Source organism: Anser anser, assembly GCF_964211835.1.
Source record: "Anser anser genome assembly, chromosome: 2".
Classification (NCBI taxonomy): domain Eukaryota; kingdom Metazoa; phylum Chordata; class Aves; order Anseriformes; family Anatidae; genus Anser; species Anser anser.
The window spans coordinates 150,307,357-150,323,735 of NC_139721.1; the positions used below are offsets into that span (position 1 = coordinate 150,307,357).

Consider the following 16,379-nt stretch of genomic DNA (forward strand, 5'->3'; position numbering starts at 1 on the left):
CTTATATTCTGTTTAGGGCTATCGCCTATCTGCTGACAGAAGGCAAAGAAGATGAAGCTAAGTGAAAGTCAGTAGTTACTTGGAAGCATGAGGAACGAGTCCCTCTCCCTCTTAAGTGCCTAAGGAAAGCAGGAGCTATGAAGCAACTGGAGAAAGGGTGCAATAGTAGGCATGTCTCTGGCCATCAAACCTGGTTCCCAGAGCTGGGTAGCTGCAAAAGAGAAATATTCCAAACCTCAGATAGGCTAATACAAATAATGTTTCTCTTCTTGCTCAGGTGAAAGAGCTCCAGGGACAGGTGCTTTTCTGAAGAGTAATGTCAGAATTCTCCATGTAAATTAATAGGTCCACGATCTATTCCTTGAAGAGAACACTAGAAAGTAGACCTGTGAATTTATCTTCCACTTCCCTTAAAAGAAAATATAAAACTTAGGGTTGCATAGTTTCCCTGTAAGCAAAAATGAAAGAGTAGTGCCTTTATCCCACACCTCCCACCCCACCTCCAAAAAATCATGGTAAATCTTTGCTGCAAGGTGAAAACATACAAAGGTCATGTAAGGCTAACATCAGCTTCTGTTGGTTTGGGGTGATTTTTTCATTACCTTGGGTTTGTGTCTGTCTGTTTTATCATTACTATTATTTAAATGGGGAAAAAAAAAAAGTTGTTTTTTTTTTTTATAACACATAAGAGTAGACATGGAAAAAAAAAGTCTGACAGGTGTCTATGCTGTTGAGGCACAAATATTCCTCTCTGAAGATACACTAATACAACTATCTCTAAATAATCATGAGACTATATAGTGAACAAAGTCAGTCTTCATTTTATTTATCTCTGAGCTGACACTCAGGTCAAGCTAAGAATTTTTCTTCCAGTTTTCCAAAACAATCCCTCTCATAGCCAAATTTGGAGATGTCTCCAGAAAATATTCGCACTAGTTGCAACAGCAATACTTGGCTAGTGGTGAAAACTATGAGTAGATGTGTAGGAGTCTGACATCTAGAAAAGATAAACCTAAAGTCTGAATATATGAGGATATTCTGAGGGGAAGAAAGAAAAGGTCTACCGGTCTACTCTGAAATTCCAAACCGTGATGGGCTTATGGCTGCTGAGCTTCTGAGATCATGGCAGCGTATAACAAGCAATACAGCTCAGGGAGAAGTGCTGGAGGCAGGAGTGGATTTCTGTTCCATCCAGGAGTGTGGATTTCAGAAATTAAAAGAGAAAGAAAGATTGCAAACCCCAGAGATACACTAACATAAACACTTAAAAATGTAAGTACCACTAGTCTTTAGCGGGGTTCAAAAAGAAATTCCAAGGGGAATTACAGCTGTACAGGCTTACTACATGCATAGACTTAACGTGAAAATCATTACAACTTTCAAAGTTTCCAGAGCAAATTGTAGCTACCTGGAGCTCCCCTCTCTTTCCTGTCCAAGTTCATTTTGCTTCCGCAGCTTGCCTTAGAGCTTGGCAATGTATAATCCTACAATTCCACCTGTAGTTTCTTTAGCTGCTGCTGCAGAGCATCCTGTATGACATTCCCTGGCAATATCCCCAGAATTCAGCTTTATTATTCATTCTGGCTTGCCACGAGGCTTCTGCTTCTGAAGCTTCCTGCTTCAGTGGCTTCCAGACGAAGAAATAATTTGGAGACAGAAGAAAGGTAAGATAAGAACAGTGATTTTCTGCTAAGAAAAATTCACCATGATTCCTGTGAAAGCATTGGTACCACAAAAGTTCTGATACTGAGATTGAACTGATATAATTTAAGATTATTTTTCAGAGGAAAGGAACCTACAGGACAGCAGGAACTCCTGTGTTACAGGGAAGATGTTGGTATTGAGCTTTACTGTATGACTGTTATTGTAATAGCAGTTAGGGTATTTCTACATTGCACGACAGCATTCCATACAGAGATACCCCAGTGATCTGTAAAAAGGCCCTACTGAGAAACTAATTAGTCAAGGCAGAGCTCTGTGTTAATTCTACTCTGCTGCTGCTGGTATTGCACTAGATCTTTCAGAGAGACAAATAAAAGGCACAGTGAGATGAAATAACTGGCCTGAGGATACAGAGGGTGGGATTCATCTCACCTGACTTCAAACATCAACAATGTAGACATTTAAAACCAAGTTAGTCCCTGGGGCTCCATTTATAGTCACTGGAGATAAATATGCCCTTTTAGGGTGCCAATCATCTGCTGTATTTCTGACGTCTAATTTAGGAGGCAATGAATTGCCCCCTGGATTCTATTGACTAGTTCTTCGCTGACTATCAAGAGAGCCAGAAGCCCAATGCAGATGTCTTCAGTACAGACATCTGCATTTAGTCAATATAATTCCACCTGCAAAGTCAGTGATGGAACAGGGAACAGGTCGTTGCCTTTGTTCCCAGTCCTGTACACTATTCTTTAGATCATACCACGACCTTGTTGCCTCCTGTAGTAACAAAAAGACTCATAGTTTTGCTTTATGATGCCTGGTGATAGTTCGATTATCATATTAATTAAAGTTTATTTGATAGACTAGTCAGTAAACAGTTGGCTGGTATCAAAAACTAACATACTAAAAAAATGAAACCTGATTTTAGTATAATTAAAATCCATTCTATGGTTTTAGTTACATTCTCACTAGTCAACATCAAAACGGATTAATAATTTAAAATTTTGATTCAACTGTGAAAACAGAGATGGAGTCATGCAGTTATAGTGTCAGGTCTTGTCAAATGGAAGGACACAACATCATGAGATATAGTCCAGTCATTAAGAGTGCAGAAGGAGATCCATTTCCACTAGATCTGAATTAGTACCACCAACTCAGCAAGTATGGGCCGTGCTGTGAGAGTAAGGACTATCAGATGAATGAAAACGCATCTGTGGTATCCTAGCTTCAATTTGCTACAGAAAACACAGTGAAGAAAATTCTCGTAGAAGAAGAGAAACTTATCAAAGGAAGGATAAAGGAAGGATACGGCAGAAAGTATAGCATCTCATCACTAATACTGCGGAGGGGGTTGGCTGAAGATTCAGGCAAATAAATCAGTTGTCTGCAAACTAGGTGTCTATATGTGAGCTGGGTGTCTACGTTCCCAGCAGAGCTAACTGAGACTTCAGCAGCACACAGCTGAGGGCTGGGCTGATCAGACACAGATGTATCCTGTATAGAGTAAACAAGCAGCTCTACAGGCTCTGTTGACATCAGAAGGAACTTGGATGTCTACCTCAGCTGTAGACACCTACAGTATAAATCTCTGTGTTAAGGTGTTTCAATACAAAGCCTTAATTAACCCTTAATGGCATGCAGGATAGTTATATCATCTTCCTACCTCTGCCGCAGTGTTGTTTGGATTAGAGCCAGACAGTTACAATTAGCTATCAGTTGTTAATTTTTTTGTTCCCTGTTTTCTGAGTGTGATTTGCAAAAATTCAGAGGGCTAAAGCACATGGATGTATGACTGGAATGTAGATTCCCTCTTTAATACTATTGCCCCTGAGAAATTACCGGCTAGGTGTCTAAAGTTGGTCATCAAAAATTAGTATAGAGATCTGACAGCTTTGGCTATAATTTATCTTTTATTTTTTTTTCTTCAGTTCTCCATCTGTAAAATGGTGGTAATAATGCACCTAATTGCTAGGGCTGCTATGAATATAAATTCATGATGTTTGCGAAGAACTGACAAATTACAAAAAGAGCACCATAAAAAAAAAAAATGAGGAACTTAATAATATTGTAGTCAGCTGAGGTTTTAGGTTGTGATTAATAGGATCTGGAGCCATACATTGAATAAAGGAGATATAAACAACTAATGAATAATTATCCACACAGAAAAAATAAAAATAATAGATAACCATGTAATTAAAGTCTATGTCAAAGCATACATGCACAAGGGGCTAAATGAAGATTACATATGAAAATACTAACATTTGTAAAGCAATGTCAGTGAATGATAGCATAAAAATCTCTAAGTATGGTGCAAATATTGTCTAATTGAAGGAGGTAGAGGTGGTAAACCAACTTACAATTACCCAGTATTGTGGGAACTCACTGAAGAGACATAATGTTGTTTGACACCCTTTCTTCATCACCTCTATAACTGTGTTCAGCCACCATAACTGTTATTTTCTTAACTCTGTGTTGAACCTCTTCCCTCAGTTCGATTCATTCCCTCCTCCTTCCCCTTTTACGTTGTGGTTATAAGGATATTTCCTGTAATGATTCCACCTTCAGCTGCTGGATGCTTCTTGCTGCCCACAAAACTGTGGCCACAGAACTATTTCAGCAACCAGCAGACCTTTGACTGGATCCAGATTTGTGTCAGAAATAACCTTTTCTCTCCACTTTTTCGTTCTGTGCTACTTTCAGGATTACTATAGCTCAGCCCAGCCCCTGGTCTGGCTCAGCACAAGTCCCTATGAACCCTAGCATTGGCAGAGCTAGAGGAGAGATGTGGGGGGAGAAGGAACATCTCTGGGGGAGAAGGAGCATCCAGGAGGGAGGGGGCAGATGAACAAGGGAGAAGGGCAGCTGGGTGAACTAGTGGGGACAAATAAGTCTGTGTGAAAAGCACTGCAACTGGAGGTCCCTCTAATCATAGTCCATCTATAAAAAAGCCCCTGAAAAAGACAGTTGGTTCATGCAGAAAGCAGTTTGCATTTTAATCTTCTTTTCTTTCCCGAATGTGGCAGAAAAGTGCTATCCTCAGCGACAAGAATTCCCCTGAGAATGCGCCTCGCCTTGCAGCTCTTGTGTACTGACTTCCCCTGGTGTGAAAGAAGGTTGAAGTGCCAGCTGTTAGAAGAAATAATTATTACAGTGCTTCCTGCTAGCACTTCAGATTTAGAGAGGAGGAGCAGAAGTTACCTGTTTCCACAATTGGTGTGTGTTTTTTTTTCTTTTTTTTTTTCACTTTTGCATTTTTTTTTCCATCTCCTACTCCCTTAAAGCCTTTGTCTGTAGTCAGTGAATGAGCTTTTACCCTGAGGATTCAACACGTTGCTAAGGGCTATCGTTACAGTGAGCACAATCCTGTAAGTCATATTCACAATGTCGTTTCAAATGAGGTATAGACTAACCCTGTCCCATTAAAGACATGGAAATCCTCTCATAATTAAATCTAAACACACCTTCTAACATTTAGGAAGATGGGGTGACTAGAAAATGTTGAGAAATGTGTCTGTACTCCAGATTACAGAATACAAAGGCAATAACTGTAATGTGCATTGCCATTGCTCACCGCCTGCTTGTAGCTTACAGTTAATTGCATAGATAGGGACCATCATTTACTGCTGATGCCTATGCACAATTCATTCACACACAGCAGTCCCTTCCTTGTCCTTATGTTAATTGTCTGTCACTAGCACTGTAGCAGGTACCTCCGTGAGGGCATCTAAACATGCTGTTACCCTGCTATCCACTCTGCAGTTACAGCTTGCAGTCCCAGACAGACCATAGCTGATCATCTCTGAAATAACAGCTATGTGTATTGGCTTTACAATGAGCTGAGACCAACTGAATTAACAAACCTGCTTCAGTTGCTTTCTATTATCCTTCCAAGACCTGATTAAAGCCTATTTGAATGATGCTGTATTTTCTCCTGTCACTGCTTCATTTCATTTTGTAAAATGTTGGCACTCAAAATAAAAATATAATTAAAATATGGCACAGAAGCAGATAGCTTTGATCCCACCTAGCTTAGTGAAGAAGACAAAACAGGCACATTTAATCCACTGTTTGTTCAGTTACAATGTGCTAGTTTTTAGCTATGCACATTCCAGTGACTGAATGAATATATGAGGAATGCCAAAAATTAACGTTAGTTACTATTATTGCCATACAAAGTCTGTTATAGTATGCTCCAAAAATCTCTAAACAATGAGGTCATGTCACCATAAAACATAATGCATGGCTAAATCATAATGCAAAAAGAATTTTGAAATACCGTATTTTCACGTGGCCAGCCTGTGATTCAGTAGAGCTTTTACATATGCATTTGTAGAAAAAGAGATACCCCCTCTCCCAGATTTCCCCCCCACACACTGATTCTCTCATCTTCTCCCTCTTCACAAATTCTCCCCCTGCTTTTACTGCCCTCTGCCTTTGCCTCTGCTTGCCTGCGTATTGCCTGGGGATTAGTTGAGGGTGTTTATTAGCCTGAGGATTTATTTGCATAGGCATGCAGTTTATCTGATATGCAAGTTTTACACATGAAAGTACGGTGTTCATTTTGTGCAAAAAACACACACACGGAGACACACACACACATCGCCAGGTGCGATAAAACCCTTGTTCAGCATTTTTTATCCTCAAAATGCCCTACAAATGTTAACTAATTAATCCTCAGAACACCTCTTTGAGTTAGGCATGTTTATCCCAATTTCTTAGGCTGAGACAGGGAAGCAGAGAGATTAAGTGACTGTGAGAGCTCCCACTGAAATCAGGGGGGGTGAGGGGTGACGCAGAAAATAAAATACTCATCAGCTTTAATGGGACTTGAATCGGGTCTAAACTAATTTGTCTAACACCAACACAATGTCAGGATTAGAGCAAAGTTACCCACAAACGGGAGTTTCTGGGACTGATTCTGATTCCGGCGTTGGTTTGTGCCCAGATCAGGCACAGGCAGTCCCAGCGCCTGCAGCAGCAGCAGCAGGATCCGGCTGCTGGCACAGCACCTGCATTTGCATTGCACCCTCTCCCCAGAACCTCTTTGCATCCCTTTCCCAGCAGAGCATAGGCAGACAACAACAAAAAAAAAAAAAGACAGCAGATGACAAGGTGGCTCTCCATCTGTGATGGGGCACCGAGTCATGCCACACATTTCAGTGGACAGCCGTGGTGAGACGCTTTGCACTCCAGTGAGAGGTCCAAGGGCTGCAGTCCCTCTTGTCTCTTTACAAACAGCCCCCACCCCGTGATGATCTCTTAGTCATGACAGTTGAACAAAATGAAGGCTATTTCTGATTTATAGCTGCAACCTGCAATGAATTATACTTGGGTGGTTTATTAATATGAAACACGTTAGCAAGAGTATACTGTATGTCTGTCACAGATGGAAAAACTAACTCTATCGATGACTGCAATCCATTCATTGTTTTATGAATCCAGCATCCTCCAGAGAGCATCACAAAATCCCACTCAGTGTCTCTGAATGTTACATTTTACATTTAGATTTTCTGGCTTAGAGAAAAGAAGTGTAAAATCACAAGCCTGCATAGCATTCCCCACTGACTAGTGCATTTATGAAGTCTTTTGTGGTGTTATTACAGTAAGCATATGAAATACGATGTTCATGAATCTAGGAATAGGGAAATAAATATGCCTGTATTTTTTTAAAGGAACAAGAGGCTGATATACATGTTTTATCCCACATTTTGGAGTCGGAATATTATCTTCTTTATTCTAGCTATAAATGCACAAACCCTAAAGTCACACAGAATTAAATCTGGGGTAAGATAGGCCTTTTGAGACTTTTGCTCAGCAGCAATTTTGAGGTCTCCCCGTGGACCTTGTATATCCAGTCACATGGCTCTGGGATATCATAGAGGTTCGGGCAAAGCCCTTGTAGTTAGGAATAAGGGCATATGGAGGTGTGTCCAGATGGATTTAAAGTTGCCCAGGGACTGGTCAGAATGGTTGTAAAAGGTAGACCAGAAAGTAGGCCACGTGGATTGTGTCACTTTTGACCAATTTTCCCCAAGCCCTTGGGCTGCACAAACATCAGAACTGAGTCCTCTGGGTCTAACTGAAAAGAAATGTGCATTGACAGGATGGACTGAATTTCCCCACTTTAGACTGCTGGACTTATCTTTCTATAGTATTTGTCACACATAAACCTCTATATCCGAGTGTATTCTTGGTATTATGAGACCCGGAGCAAACATGGACAAAGGGGTTTTGTCCATTCCTTTCTTTTCAGATGGCTTTTTTACACCTGAAACCAACAAAACTGCATGAGGCTGAGCTTTCAAACTGTGTCCTTTGCAAGACATTCCTCAAAATTAGTTGTTTCCCATGCGATTGAAGAGTGACACATTTTTAACCAAACATCATTCACATGAAAATTTATCCCAGAACATAAACCAAACAGCTTGTGGTCCTCACAGCCTTGCACCTCACCTCCACACAATGTTCTCATGTTGAGGGCTCTTGGGACAAAACTGCTGCTGGCCTGAGCCTCAGCCCTTCTTCTTCCTATTCCACCTGCTGGTTGAAGCTTCAGGATGCACTCAGGGTTCAAATAAGATGCATGCCTAAGCCTTAACAACCAATGGGCATGTGGCAACCCCATGGGTTGGCACATGTATCAGCTCTGGGATCATCACCAGCATCTTACTTCACAGAGCCAGCCCAAATTCTCTAAGACCACTCCAAGGTTGAATTCTACACCAAACACCACAGAATGGACATTTTTTAGGATATTTACTCATGCAAATGCTCATCTTGAATTCTGCAAGTCCCTTTTTGCCCACAGGTATAAAGCTATTTACTTACCTCAGATGTAATAAGACTTACTTTACTATGTATGAAGAAAGATTTCTGAATAATATATAAGAAATCAAAGCATTATTATTAATAAGCAGAGATCATAAATAAAGCCCTGCTTTCATACCCTTTATCAATCCAAACTGTTACTGAAGTCAGAGCATTATTTTGTGGAAACAAGTACTGCAAACTCCTTTAAAATTCTCCCTAATTGCTGCAGAAGTTTTGCCAGAATGAAGACAATAGGGTTCAGTCTGTTGCAGGAGATTCAGCCTAATACAAGAGATGTTTATACTTACTGAAGCAAAATATTCAACTTATATTAGTTAATAGGAAAACAATCAGTTAATTTGCAGATTTTGCTGTATTCTGAAAATATATATATATATATGTCTCTATTCGGAAATGTCTGATGTTGCATCTTCCCGTGTATGAGAAGAGTGTCTCCCCTGAATACTTCTGTGGTTCTTACAGTTCCAGTTTTTAAGACTTCATAGAGACCTTTTAATTTTTGTTTGTTTGTTTGTTTGTTTTTGGTTGGTTGGTTTAGAATTTATTTATCCTTATAACTTTCCTTCGAGATTGTTTATAGATGAGGTATAAATCTCAGTCATGTGACCAAGTTATTGCAGCTCAACAGTTCAGTATGCATTATCTGAGACATGGTGACTGTCCTTGTGCTAACTCAGCCTGTAGCAACTGCAAGGTTATGCTATTTATCTTAAACTTTCTTCATTGTAAGCTAAGTCAAGCTGAATTTGCTGTGGGCTATGGTTATGAACATAGGCAACTGTTATGGGTCATCTGACTCAGAGAAACTTGTACAAGTAGCTTGACTGTGCATCTGAGCCTACTAGAAAGCATGGAGTGATTTTTTTGAAGCTGCACAAAAAATCTGTGCCAGAATAAGGAGTCCTACTTCATGTTGAAACCAGCAGATACTTCTAAGCCATGAAATACCATGATGAAAGTAACTGGTGATCCTGAGAGAACATTCACTCTAAGCAAAATATATTTTTCTTTTCAAAGGGGGTCAAATATATGAGTGACCTTGTTTCCAATCACCTAACAGAACGTTGAATACAGTGACAAGAACAACCCTACATTTGCATACAATTCCTCTGAACAATATTTTCCCTTTTTAATATTTTCCTTTTTTTTTTCTTTTACTTACAGTTGACTGAACTAACATCTCTTATCATGGTTTGCAAAGAAAAGCTGTAAAAAATTAAATTGGAAAAGCTAAATTATTTATACAATTTCATGTGCTGGATGTTTTGGTACAGTTGAGCCTTGCTTCTTCCTAATAGCATAAGACTATTAGGAATTGTAATACTCCTCAGGGGATGTAAGATTTATCAACCCTTGCAGAATGGGATGGAAGCCAAGGCAGGAGATTAAGGGATACTAGTTAAATTAATCAACCTTCTCTCCATATATTGGCCAGGAGAATGCAGTAAGTTGTTATTCATACATTTTACACAGTAGGAGCACAATTTGACCACAACCATATGCTGAATTTAATATTAAACATTGGATCTTTCCAAAAACAACTCCGTAAAAATGTCAATACTTTTTTTTTAGACAGATGACTCTATTCATTTTTAAGGCATTTAAGCAAGCACGCGCGTGCACACACACACAAAGTGTTTTTCTTTACTAGCTCTCAAAGAGACCTTCCATGTTAGCCCTAGTTCAGGACCCTATTGTGCTTGTTTATGAGACAAAGTGTAAAGCAAAGATTAATGGAGAAGATACAAGAAATATGAATATTCCTTTTTTTGCCCTCTATTTTTAATTATAACAGGGTCAAGAAGAAATTTTCCCTGTTAAACTGCAAACCTTGAAATGATACATTTTGCTTTATGCACAACACTGAAGTTTAAGTTTCCTGAAATAAATACAAATTATTCTGTTTCTGTACAAATTGAAAAACAATGTTATATAAGCAGTTTTTGGAACATATTAAAACTATAGAATAGTATTTTCTCAAAACCCAGAAATTTGTTAAAGTATTATAACACCAAGACTTTGGAGATCATCAAATTAGACCATCAATCCTGTGCAGTTTGAACTAATAAAGACCATCTTTGTGTTATGTTTAACAAACCCCACAGGAAATTAATAGAATAGAACACAACTCTACATTGCAGTCAATACCTAAGCCAGTCATTAACACATATTGCTAATGAGGTGACCATAGCTTGCCTGTGACTTGTTCTGTAAGAAGGCTTGCTAGTCCAAAGAGTCTTTATATGGTGTTGCATCCCCCCTGTTTTCAGGTTACTTTGTGTAGCCTTACAGATAGGCTCTACCCATGCTGAACATCAGTGTGCCAAACTGAGCTATGGCCATCAGGTTTTAGAGGAGAAGCATTTGGTTGCTCAGTTCACTGTCATGGCCACATTGCCAGCTTTGAGCTAAAGATGGGTGTGAACAAAACAACAAACATGCCTTGTATATTCTTCGCATGAAGAGACTTTTCTTCAAAGATCATTTAAGCATGTCTACCATAAAGTATATAACCATGTCTCTTAAATTACACATGTTTAGTGCAGTGAATCATGGCAGGAAAAGAGAATTTCAAAAATTCTTCATGATAACTCTGACATCAGGGCAACCTATGAAGTCAATAAAGATAAAACATTTGACAGTTCAGATATTCAGTTATTTTAGGTAGATGAAATGAGGGAAAATTAAACATCATTGTTTATCCGTCAAACATGTCTCAGAACTATTTATTTTTGTATGAACTCTGACACTGGTGTACACTATAGGGCTGTAATTTTTCATGCCAATGAGCAAGATAAGGCTGTGAAATAAATATATGGAAAAGAATGGTTAGGGTAAAAAAGGATAAAGAAACAATAGTAATAATAATTAAAAAAAAAAAAAAGACAATGGGTGGTAGACCTCACAGAAGGTGTAGTACATACTCTCAGTCACATGAAAAAGGGCCTGCCATACCACTCAGAAATCCTCGACTGTATCTGGCTGTATATCAGCTGAGTGTGGAAGTCATCCCTCACCAATTATTGTTCTGTTCACCTTTTAATTGAAAGGGATCGATAACATGACTATGTAAAAATAAATAAATAAATAAATAAAACCTTATTAACAGAACATTTCATACGACAACACAAAATCTGGGAAAGAAAAAAAAAAGAGGAAAAAAAAAAAAAGTTGTCATCCACTGAGAAGATAACAGTGTTTGCAATGGTAAAATAAATCAATTGAAAGTGGAATGACTTCTGTAAAATGTCAACAGAAGTGTCTGGTTCACACATTCATATAATGCATAAGCCATTCACCTGACATTGTATCCACTTGCTGTTATAGTTTACCTGAATAAGGGCCTGTAAAAATTCATTTTTCACTCTATTATGCTATCAGAAGTGTTTGTTGTAAGTGAAACCCTTTCTAAAGTTCATTTATTATAAACCAAAGACAGTAACGTTGACATTAAACCAAGTAACCTTATTGCTTTCCAGTTTTTCTCTAGATGTACTTTGCGTTCATCTGCATTGTCACAGACCACCTAATCTAAAAGGGGATTATACAGTCCTCTCTTGAAGGTACATAAACTATGCCTGAAATAAAGCATGTGGTTCAATGGTCCACAGGCACTATATTATAGCAACAGCTATGAAAGTTAGTCATAAACACACATTTCAATATGATTCAAAAAATCACCCATTGGAATTTATTGATTTGAAGACCAATGAGGACTTTTCAGTCATTTAGACTGACATCTTGTGTTACACACACCATAGAGTTCACAGAGTTACTTCAATATTGAAACCAATGGAGCCATTTCTCTTGTCAAGATCAAATGCAGCTGTAACATAGGAACCTGTATGCCACCCCCTGAACCAAGGCTTGTGTATCTTTCAGGACTAGTGGAAGGGTGGCTGCACATTTAGTTCTCTCCTTTTTCCTCCTTTTTCTTGCTCTTTTCCCAGTAAAGTCCATGGTTGATATTTTATATAAAACTTCTGGCAATAAAGTTCTTCTTAGCACAACAATTCCATAGGAAGAGAAGGAAGCAAAACATTGGTGCTATTTTCTCAGAGTTCAGGCAGACTGAGAACACAGGGTAGTAGTGGAGTATAGATGTAGAGTTCCCATATAGGAAATGTGTGTAATGCTGTGGTCCAGCTGAATTCATAAAACTGAGCAGCATGAAAATAAATTCCCAATAACAAACAGAGTACACACAGTTCAGACAGGAAATAGTTTGCAAGAGATCCATGCCTGGTTTTGCCAGCTGTATTCACTCTGAGCATAAATTTACTCCAGAGTAGCCCCAAAGTAAAAAAAAAAAAAAAAAAAAAAAAAATCTTGTTTACAAATTATTTCTTTAAAAGATAAAGCAACTATATTTGATGAATGTGTTGTGTGCTGAGAATAGTTCATTCTACTCTACATGAGCCTGTACACAATGTTCTGAAATGCGCATGATATTCAAAAATCTTCTCATGAAAAAATAAATGCATTGAATCCAAATGAAGATATATTCCAAGCCTACGTCATGCACTGGGAAACTCTGGTCAAGAGTACCAGTTTTTGTTTATCAGCGCCCCACCTGACCATCACCTGGCTTCAAAGCTCTGTAGCTCTGTAACCAGATAAACATGTGCAACTAGTCCACAAAGGGAAAAGATCACACCAATCCATTCTAGCTATTTCTTTCTTCTCAGCCTAGTAAACAGGAAAAGATAATAATTGGTGAGGTCGCATGAATTGTTTTCAAAAAATTAAACATTTTCAAAAAATAGGCAGATATGTTTGCTGTCTTGATTTTTGACTAGATAGTTTCTATATCAAAGAAGTAATTTAGTTGCCCAAAGACTCCAGAAAAAAAAATCTCAATAATTGAGTGTTTGAGCTTGTAACTCATGTGTCTGGAAGTGTCTCTTTGTCTCACAATGGCCACCTTTTTTTTTTTCACATCTTCCCAAAATAAAGGCAGTGGTGTCTATACAGTTTTGAAACTGCCAAATTTTTTACCAGCCTGATTCATGATGATCCATTCTTTTTATAATGAACTTGGCAAAACTTAGAAGTTTAAAACTGTTTTTTCAAGATCACTCTTTAGCAAAACATTAACTGAAAGAGAGAAAATCATCTGTATGGATGAAATATAATACATGTCAAGGAAGAGCAATACATCTTTCTTTCCAAGAATTCTTAGGACTTCATTAATTTTCCAAGCTCATTTCTTACTGTTTATTAATCCTGTGCTGCTGAATCTCCCTTTCTTGTGCTTTTTTATGATCTCTTTTATATTCACAGGTTGGGTTTCCCTTGTGAATCATCAAAATTCACATTATTTATGTTTGCCTTACCCCCTCTATTTTTGCAGGTAAGTCATGTCTGGGTACTGACTGAGACTGGGGAGTAACAGCAATGTTTTCTGGGTGCATATGGTATCACTGATTGCTTGTGATCACTGACCTATAGACTGTTATCAAAAAGATCAGTGACATGAAAAGGATTGTGCTATGCTCATAAGACTATCAAGAGGAGTTGGCTATCTAATCTGCTGAGATGCTTCTGTAAATCTTGTTTGTCACCTACTGCCTTCTAAGGAACCTCAATAGCTGCATAAATCCTGCCTTTGATCTACAGTTCTTCCTTCATATTGTATTACAGCAGCACCAACACAACTATGCCTGAGGCACTCTACAAATTCAGTAAAACATATCTCCCATTCTTAAGAGCTTAAAAGACCTCTTCTACATGTATGAAAAAGGGAAAAAAATAAAAAAAATAATAAAAAAAATAAAAAGAATCAGAGAAAAAGCATATGGATGACCAGAATTATGGAATGGCATTTTTCCAAGAGGAATCACCAAATATGCACTCCCTCCTGGAAAAGGAATCAATTAAGAGTCCCCAGAGAAACATGATCTATAAAATCATGAGTTACACAGAGAGGATAAACCGAGAATGATCATTCACTGCTCAATGTTGCAGTACAATGACATGAAATCAAAGTAGCAGTTGACAGACTGAAAGCAAACAAGAGGACTTGGTTCTCACACAAAGCGAATATAAGACACAGACTTCAATGCTGCAAGGCACTGGGGAGATCCAAAGGTTTACCCAGCTTCACACTGACAGAAGAGAAGTCTATCAGGGGTGATTGACTACTGAGATAGTGCTTCTGCCTGAGGCAGTCCATAAACATGAAATTGCTGGAAGTAGAGAGAGAATTCTTGGCAAGTTCTGCTACCTTTGCCCTGTTCTTAAACTCATCTGGTTTTGTTCCTTGTCAGAGAAAGATCTTGGACTAACTAAACCTTTAATATGGTCCAGAAAAGACTTTTTATGTGCTTATGTTACATTAAGAAAACAACACAAGTACAGAAAGCAAATTTGGATCAATGTGCATCACAGACCAACAGCAGAACTAGTATCAGGTCTTCCATAAGAGCTGTACACTAACAACATTTGTATTTGTTCTCGTAAATAAAAGTGACCAGAGAATGTTCTTTGGCCCTGAAGCCAAGTGGCACAATGTGGCCATTATCCATAAATATGAACCCTTTTACCTGCTGGAACCAGAGTTATCATATCCAGACTGGTCATTGGAAATGTTCCCTGGCCAACAATAACTCTTGAGAATTATCGTAATGCAAGGAAAAGCTTGATCTCCTCTCCAACACCAGCCCCTGTCTCTAAAGAAAAAATTGAAGAAAAAAATAAAAAATATCCTTTCTCAGTCAGGCACCTTTGGAGCCCACTGGCATGGGTTTCTTTTGTTGCAGAATAAAACAAGGATCCTACTTATCAAGTGCTTGGTGTGACTCGTATTATTGGCCCAGGCCTGCTGTCTATCCTGGAACACAATGCTGATGGTAATTATTAACCAGCGTCAGCTAGTAATGATGCCCAGTTCTATCTTTCCTATCCATGGTTACTTCTATTACACAGAAGCACTCACAGAATGTATTTACATTTCAGTGTCATTTGAAATCCTGGTATATACCCAAAAGTGACAAAATGCTCTTGTAGTACCTCCCTGGGGATCCAGATGCTGAAATTAATGTCTTGCTGTGGAAAGTTGTGTGTGAGTTCCCAGAGAGCTGAAGAACAGTGAAGAATGGTAATTCTGTGTCATTTATGCTGCTTTTTCCAGACTAGCTTAACTCCCTGTTATGATAGCTTCTGTTATTGTGTTGGAGAAGGGAAGATAAAGAATCCTAGCTTTTTGTTTTCCTTCTTTTCTCGAAATTCAGCATCTTTAGTGAGCTAAGAAATATGGTTATCATCTCTCTCAGTTGTATACACACACTAGTGTTATTTGATATTCCTGACACCAGGAATACACTGTTTAAAAAATGGAGCAAAACAATGGGCATTACTCCTCTCTCTCCATATTTTCTGCTTCCCAATCAAAGAAAAGTACTTGAAAAGCGTGAACATTATGTTTAAAAATAGTTCTGCTGAAATATGCCCAGAGATCAGAAGAAACTTCCATATTTGGAAGAACCTACAGTATGTTCTGCCAAAGTATTTGGCTTTTCTTTAGGTCAAGGCAACCCTGGGCTTTGCTGCTGTTCCCATAATGTGCTATAGACGGGGTGAAAGTGCTCTCCTGTCATTTCCAGTTTACAGTACAGTTTGTGCTAGCTGGTATGGGAAATGCCTTCGCAGTCATTTCTACAGCAAAAACCTCAACAACTATGAAAGCACGTTCTCCCCTGCTGTACTTGTATTTCCTGTGGGTACCCATGGAGAGCAGTCAGAATTTTGTTCTGGAAAATTTTAGGATTTTTCCCCCTTTTTTTTTCTTGTTGACCCCTCCTCCACCCATCTGTTCAAAAATATTCCCTTGATGTTATAAAAGCTTTTTCTTAGAAAACTTGGAAGGAAGTAGTGCAAAAATTACA

General features: G+C 38.5%; 1 long non-coding RNA gene across 2 annotated transcripts in view; it reads right to left on the minus strand.

Annotated features, from left to right (window-relative positions):
- Positions 1 to 16,379, minus strand: part of LOC310893806 — a 78,792-nt gene that overhangs the window by 32,043 nt on the left and 30,370 nt on the right. The window contains exon 2 of one of the 2 annotated variants that reach the window (XR_014579319.1): positions 1 to 211. This is a non-coding gene — a long non-coding RNA (uncharacterized lncRNA). The other variant, XR_014579320.1, reaches the window with a different exon arrangement.